Here is a 7351-nt window from a genome sequence, read left to right as displayed (position 1 = left end):
AGGAGGAGGGAGAAACAGGGGTGGAGGGGGGAGAGGAGGAGAGAGAAACAGGGGTGGAGGGGGAAGAGGAGGGAACAGTGGCGGAGGGGAAGGGGGAAGAGGAGGAGGAGGGAGAAACAGGGGTGGAGGGGGAGGGGGGAGAGGAGGAGGGAGAAACAGAGGTGGAGGGGGAAGAGGAGGGAACAGTGGTGGAGGGGAAGGGGGAAGAGGAGGAGGAGGGAGAAACAGGGGTGGAGGGGGAGGGGGGAGAGGAGCAGGGAAAAACAGGGGTGGAGGGGGGAGAGGAGGAGAGAGAAACAGGGGTGGAGGGGGAAGAGGAGGAGAGAGAAACAGGGGTGGACGGGGAAGAGGAGGAGGAGGGAGAAACAGGGGTGGAGGGGGAGGGGGGAGAGGAGGAGAGAGAAACAGGGGTGGAGGGGGAAGAGGAGGAGAGAGAAACAGGGGTGGAGGGGAAAGAGGAGGAGGAGGAAGGAGAAACAGGGGTGGAGGTGGAGGGGGAAGAGGAGGAAGAAACAGGGCTGGAGGGGGAAGAGGAGGAGAGAGAAACAATGGTGGAGGTGGAGGGGGAAGAGGAGGAAGAAACAGGGGTGGAGGGGGAAGAGGAGGAAGAAACAGGGGTGAAGGGGGAAGAGGAGGGGGGAGAAACAGGGGTGGAGGGGGAAGAGGAGGAGGAGGAAATAGCGGTGGAGAGGGGAAAGATGGCAGTTTCGAGAGAAGAGATGGAGGCAGAGAGGGAAGAGATGGAGGCAAAGAAGGAAAAGATGGGGTCGGAGAGGGGAGAGGAGGAGGGAGAAACAGGGGTGGAGGGGGAAGAGGAGGAGGAGGGAACAGTGGTGGAGGTGGAGGGAGAAACAATGGTAGAGGGGGGAGAGGAGGAGGAGGAAGAAACAGTGGTGGAGGTGGAGGGGGAAGAGGAGGAGGAAGAAATGGAGGTGGAGAGGGGAGAGATGGCAGTTTCGAGGGAAGAGACGCAGGCAGAGAGGGAAGAGATAGTGGCAGAGAAGGAAGAGATGGAGGCAGAGAGAGAAGAGATGGTGGTGGAGAGGGGAGAGGAGGAGGAAGAAAAAGTGGTGGAGAGGGAGGAGGAAGGAGAGGAGAGGGGAGAAAGGCAGAGAGAAGAGCGTCTCTTCCCCACGGTGGATGAGGCACGGCCAGGAGTAGGCCTGCCATCGTCAACAGCCTGTTAGAAAGAACAAGGTCAATTTCAAAATACTGTAACGTACCTGGATATAATTATACACAAAGATGAACAACAGAGAAGTAATTTGAATTTTAATCCTATTTTTGCTCAATTGAAGAAAGATTTCAATCCATGGCTAATGAGAGACTTATTTGTTTGGTCTGGTATCATTGTCCAAAGCAGAAGATATATCTCGCTGCTGATGTCTCATTGGCCCAATGAATATTATTAACGATTGAAACAAAGCGCTTTATAATTTTATTTGGAGCATTTTAGCTCTCTTTAACGAACAGTTCTCCCAAAAATGCAAATTTTGTCACTAATGACTCTCCTGTCAGCTGAAACACTGGTGAAGTTTGTATTTCAATCAAACTAGCTAGCGCAGCTCCATTGCAACTTTTTCCAAAACAACTGGAGTGAATAGAGATAGTTTATTTAATTCCAAAAACGTAAAAATGACCATAATTTAATCCAAACAGCATAATACAAATGTTTTGAAGCAAAGCCATTGCACTGTGGGTCCAAAAGTCCAATATTCAAGCCTAGGTTACCTTCTCTCCCAGGTTTTCCGCACTTGTTCTGCACCGCGCGCCAACCGTCACAACAGTAGCGAGCAGATGCTGCCTTCAAATGCTGTCAGAAAAATTGTAATTACGGAAGAGCGCGCTTGAACGACCCAATAAAATGGTAAATACCAATGGGAAAGTCAAATTTTACATGACAACCAAGAAGATGTGACATTATCACTTTTTTGTTTAACTTCTGGTGCCATGCACAACAACTTTAGCTAATACACTTTAAATAATATACATTCAAATATCAATTACAAAACTGTTGTGAATATTCTCCTTTTCATTCTGCTGTTATAGCACAAAGTACCTCTCTACCATTTGGTTTCTAAAATAGTCACCAAAAAGGTACTTTTGTTGCAGGGTCAATTTAGTTATATGACTGAAAAAGTACTTGAATACAGGAGGAGTTGTATTTACGACCGGGACAATCGAAAGTACGAGCAAACGAGAAGCACTTGAAGGCAGCAAGACACTTCCAACAAATCGCTGCAAGTAATCGCTGAGAGTGAGAGTTGCAGCACACTTATGGGATACATAGGCTAATAATTTACTGAGCCAAACACAAATAAATGTGATACACTTTTATATATAATATTTCACTGTATTATTAATTTTTTTTTCCTGCAGGTATAATTGAACGACTGAACAGAGGAAAAGGATCTTGAAGCATTGTTATGAATATTTAATTCAATTGTTAATGAAAAATTGTATAGTCACTTTTGAAACACACAGTATTTACTAAATTGGAGTAAGAGTACTTCAGGACAAAATTAATATTAATTTATTTCATAATAAAGAGATTTTTCTAGTGTAGGAATAGCCCCTGTTTTCCAGTTTTATGTCCCGTTTTATCCCTGTTGTAATTGTGCATGTATATTTCTTTCTATTTTCATTTGTTTTTGTTTCCTTTTTATCTACTTTTACTGTAGGCTATCTATTTAATATCTTATTTGCTTTGTAAAGAACTTTGAAACGATTGTTTGGAAAAGCGCTGTCTAAATGAAGTTCTTATTTATTTATTATCTAAACAGATAATATCGCTGGTCGTGGCTTTTGCTGTAGAAACATTTTTTTTCTTCTAAATATTGAAACATACGTGTGTGTGTGTGTGTGTGTGTGTGTGTGTGTGTGTGTGTGTGTGTTCGCTCTGAGGTCAAAAGCATTCTAAAGTCAGAACAGCGGCTCGAGCTAAAGCGCGTGCTTCATTCAAACAATAACAAGTCCAGTGTCTGCGCGCTGTAGAGAAGCTAGAGACAAGCTCCGTGAACTAGCAACACTTTGACCCCACGGACCCGATAAAGATCCACAATAACTCATAATTACTGTGTTTTACTCGCAACCGTCACATCTCAGTTGACACACGACTTTTTTCTGAGCTGCATTTCACATCCTTCACAAAGTTTCTTACTTGTTAGCTCAAGTTACACCGTGAAAACGCACAAGAAAGACAAATTTGTTCCACTACAAAGATGAAAATGAGCCAATCTTACCGGCTTGGAGAGGGCGCTGCCCATGGTGCCAAGTCCTAACCAGGTCCGGCTTTAGCTGTGAAAAAAAAACTAAAAACTAAAAAAAACCGGACAAAAAACAAACAAAAAGTACCACAAAAACTAAACAAATCAACTAATAAACGAATGAATGAACGAAAAATTAATATATGAAAGAATAAATGAATTAATAAGTGAATAAATGAATGAACAAATGAATATGGCGAATCGATGTGGAGATGTCTGTTGAGTCGGAGCGTGCTCTCGGGTCAAGTCTGTGGGGACGAGTGACGCTTCTCATTCCAAACAGCATTTAAACAGGGAATGTTGCTCTGTGGCATCACGCGTGACTCAGCTGTTCTCTGACTCCAAGAACGAGCAGCTAGCAACACAGAACCATAAAATAACTACTGGACCTTTTTACAACAATGCCTCTTTTTCTGACATCTTTCATCTGTAAATATACTCATAATGCGCATTTGGCCTCTGGACTCATTTCTATAGGAGAGTAAACCACCTAAAGCCAGTTTGACCAACTTTATATTTGAGGAAGAGTTTACCCATTTTTATTAATTACATAAATCTTCATGGTATAAATTCATAGCTGGCCTGTAGTAAGTTGTATCAACCTTGTATGATAGGGGAAAATAATAAATTAATGATTTTCAATAAAGACTGCAGATTTTTTGTTTATGTATTTTTAGTTTTTATTTATTTATTTATTTATTTTTTCACTGCTTACCACCATCTATATATTTGACATGCTGATAATGTGACAGCAATTTCTTGCTCTTTTCTACACTTGGTCACAAATAATTCATTCATTGTATTTTTGAAAAAGGCTTTTTGTAAAAACAAGTCATCTTTCTCATGTTCAGATGATCATGATAGGGAAATACCTAGGCTCAAATCATCTCATTCATGCAACATAGCCCGCATTTGGTTTTATTTCAAGTGAATAAGCCGTTCTACATGACATAGTGCTTCACTGGTTTCACATGTGGCACCTTTTGTCTCATCAAAGCTGTCAGACAATTATAAAAATACACATTTCCATACAAAATGACTCTTTCAAGCCAGTCTTTTGAGTTTATTTACATGTATGTTTTTTTTTCCTTCTTTCAGATGCTGATTCCTCTCTACTGTTCAGCTAAAGATTCCTCCCCTCTTTCCTGTTAAAGACACACACATACACACACACACACACACACACACACACACACATTAGAACCTAGCACACAGCATCATCATCCTCTCTGTCTCTCTCTCAGTCCAACTCTCTGTCTCTCTATCTGTCACACACACACACACACACACCCTGTGAAGGTGGCTGGAAACAGCTCAAACACATCAGTACGATGAGGACCTCCACCCAACTAGAGACACAGAGAGGATTATCGTGTGTGTGTGTGTGTGTGTGTGTGTGTGTGTGTGTGTGTGAACGCTCTTTGCTCTGTGGATACATGCCATACCCAACATGTGTTTGATGCTACAGTATTGTGTGTTACCTTCTCCTCCATGTTGTAGGTGCAGGCGTGCTGTGTGTGTTTGTGTAGACATGTCCTGTGTGTGTGTGTTCATGTAGACATGTCCTGTATGTGTGTGTGTTTATGTAGACATGTCCTGTATGTGTGTGTGTGTATACCTTGTACTCCACACTGTGGCCATGCCAGTGTACAGTGTGTATGTTCACTTCATTGCCCATTCCCATCAGATACCAGTAAACCTTATCACCCACCTCCATGTTCAAACCAATCAGGTACAGAAGACCATTAATACCTGCACATATAGACACAGAACACACACACACACACACACACACACAGGGTTTTCTCTGAAACAGCATGTAGACCATCATGGGACACTAAAACTCTCATTGAAAGCCAGACTAATGAACTTCTTCTAGGTGGGTTAGCAGCTCCTTAAGGCAGAGTGAGGCAGGTTCCACTGCAGGTTTTACATGCCGACACCCTGAAGCTGTTCCCTCACCTCCATCCTATCAGTGGTGGACGGCACTATAGCCAATATCTGTTTCACCCTGACGCTGAAACACGCTGTGCTTCTGTACCATGTAGTTGGCTCGCATCCCGCCATGATGGTGGTTCACTATCGCAGACACCACTTCAAACTGACCTGAAACACACACACACACACACACACACACACACACACACACACACACACACATTACATGTAACACACACAGGCGAGGCTTGACAATAACACTACTAGGCAGCAACCAAATGATTCCTCTAGACACTTTGGCAGGTAGAAAACTTTTTTCTATTCTAAAAACTACTTTGACTGATAAATAACTAAAATAAACTGATTCTGACAATTCTGATCCATTGATCGTTGTGGCTGTTTGACGAAAAATGTTATTGTCATGTCCTGCAAATACACATCATGTTTACATAAACAGATGGCATGTCTGTGAAAAGTAGTAGAAACCATATCTTTGACTCCTGAGTATGTCATATTAGTGTTCTTTGCAATGTATTTCATTGGACTTTCAGCTGTTTTATGACTCTGCATTATAATACTTTACTAGTGTGAAATACATTGTTGGCTCAATGATGATTGGTTAATGTCCAAGTCAAGCCAAGCAGGTGAAGAAAATAGTTGGGTTTTCACTAAATGAATCTTCCTGTTGAGTTCAATCAGAGTATTAATATAGCAGATTAGCAATGTGCAACACAAACTATGTTAACAGGAGAGTGATTTTCAAAGTAAGCTGGCAATTGTGTGAAAGTCTGGCTGCTTTTCTTCCTCAGGCCCTGGACATTGAATCAAACACTGAAACAAAAATGTAATACACTGATGGACAGCGGATCCACAGCTGAAAGGCCATTGAGATTCATTGAAGAGACCTGATGTGATTAGTACATGAAATGAAGCTGAAGCTGAATGTTTCATACTTATGCTATCCGGCTCCATAGTGATAGTGTGTGAGATGTGAGGAAACACGCTGACGCTGTCTCGTCTATTCTGGCGGTAGAGGAAGCGGTTGCTGTGGAAATAGCGGCTGTGGATGTCCATCTCTGAGCAGGTGCAACGTTACTTTGTCCCCCTTACACATGGTCAGGCCTGGAAGGTTCCTATACACAAAGCCACTGATGGCTGAGAGACAGAGAGAAAAACATGGGGATGATTATCTTAACATTTCACATAGAAAGCCCTGTCTTTACAGGCCTGGAAGGTTTCAGGGCTGAGGAGACAGAGCAAAAGGTTAAACATTTTTCTTTTACAAAGGAAAGTAAGGGATGAGGGGAGAACCACTAGACAGCCCTGGAAAGATACCATACATATACTGTATATATTCATTGCTTAGAAGAAAGAGGTGGACATAGAAAAACAAAAGCAGAATAGAACCCTTTTTTCAAATTTTTGCATGAAGATACAGTATAATGAAATAAAGGCATAGAAACTGACACAGAATGTCTTTCTAAGTATTCACTGATCAGGGAGACTCTAATCTAAAGACTCTAATATGTGTGTTCTCCTCACCATGCATCTTGTTGCTCTCCATAAAGCCCTCATCCTCCTTGTTAACGGCGTTGGGAGCCGTGGTGAAGGTCTTAATGTCATTGTCCAGATACCAGCTCAAGTTCTCATCCAATACTGTAGCCAGCAGGTGGAACTGCTTATCATAGTTCTTCTGTAGGAGGGGAAGAGAAAGACAGAGAAGAGACAGAGAGTGAGAAAAATGACTTACAGAACAGTAATGGTCCTTTGTTGTCTCTTTGTGTTGCCCTCTCTCCTCACCTGTGCTCCTTTCTTCAGCGCTTTCGGTTGACAGATGAGAAGCGGTCCCACCAGTCCAGAGTTGCTGTCTTTAACAGGATCCACTCCAGAGTAGATAGCTCTAAATGGCATGTACTAAGAAGACGCATACTCCCTATCTAATACTATCTAATCTAATAAAGAAACAAGGTAACTGTTAGTAGGTCACTCTCTGCTGTTTACTAGACATCTTGTTGCTCTCTATGAAATCCTTGTCATCCTTCAGGCCGTTGGCAGGGTTGGTGATGTGTGTCCTGATGATGTCATCCAGGCACCAGCTGAAGTTCTCATCCGACACCATGAACAGCAGAGCATACAGAGAGTCTCCT

The sequence above is a fragment of the Centroberyx affinis genome, unplaced genomic scaffold (assembly GCF_046629955.1).
Source record: "Centroberyx affinis isolate AG114_WGS23_722 - 3 ecotype Tasmania unplaced genomic scaffold, CSIRO-AGI_Caff_v1 ptg005284l_1, whole genome shotgun sequence".
Taxonomy (NCBI): Eukaryota; Metazoa; Chordata; class Actinopteri; order Beryciformes; family Berycidae; genus Centroberyx; species Centroberyx affinis.
Note: the sequence above shows the minus strand (reverse complement) of the source record.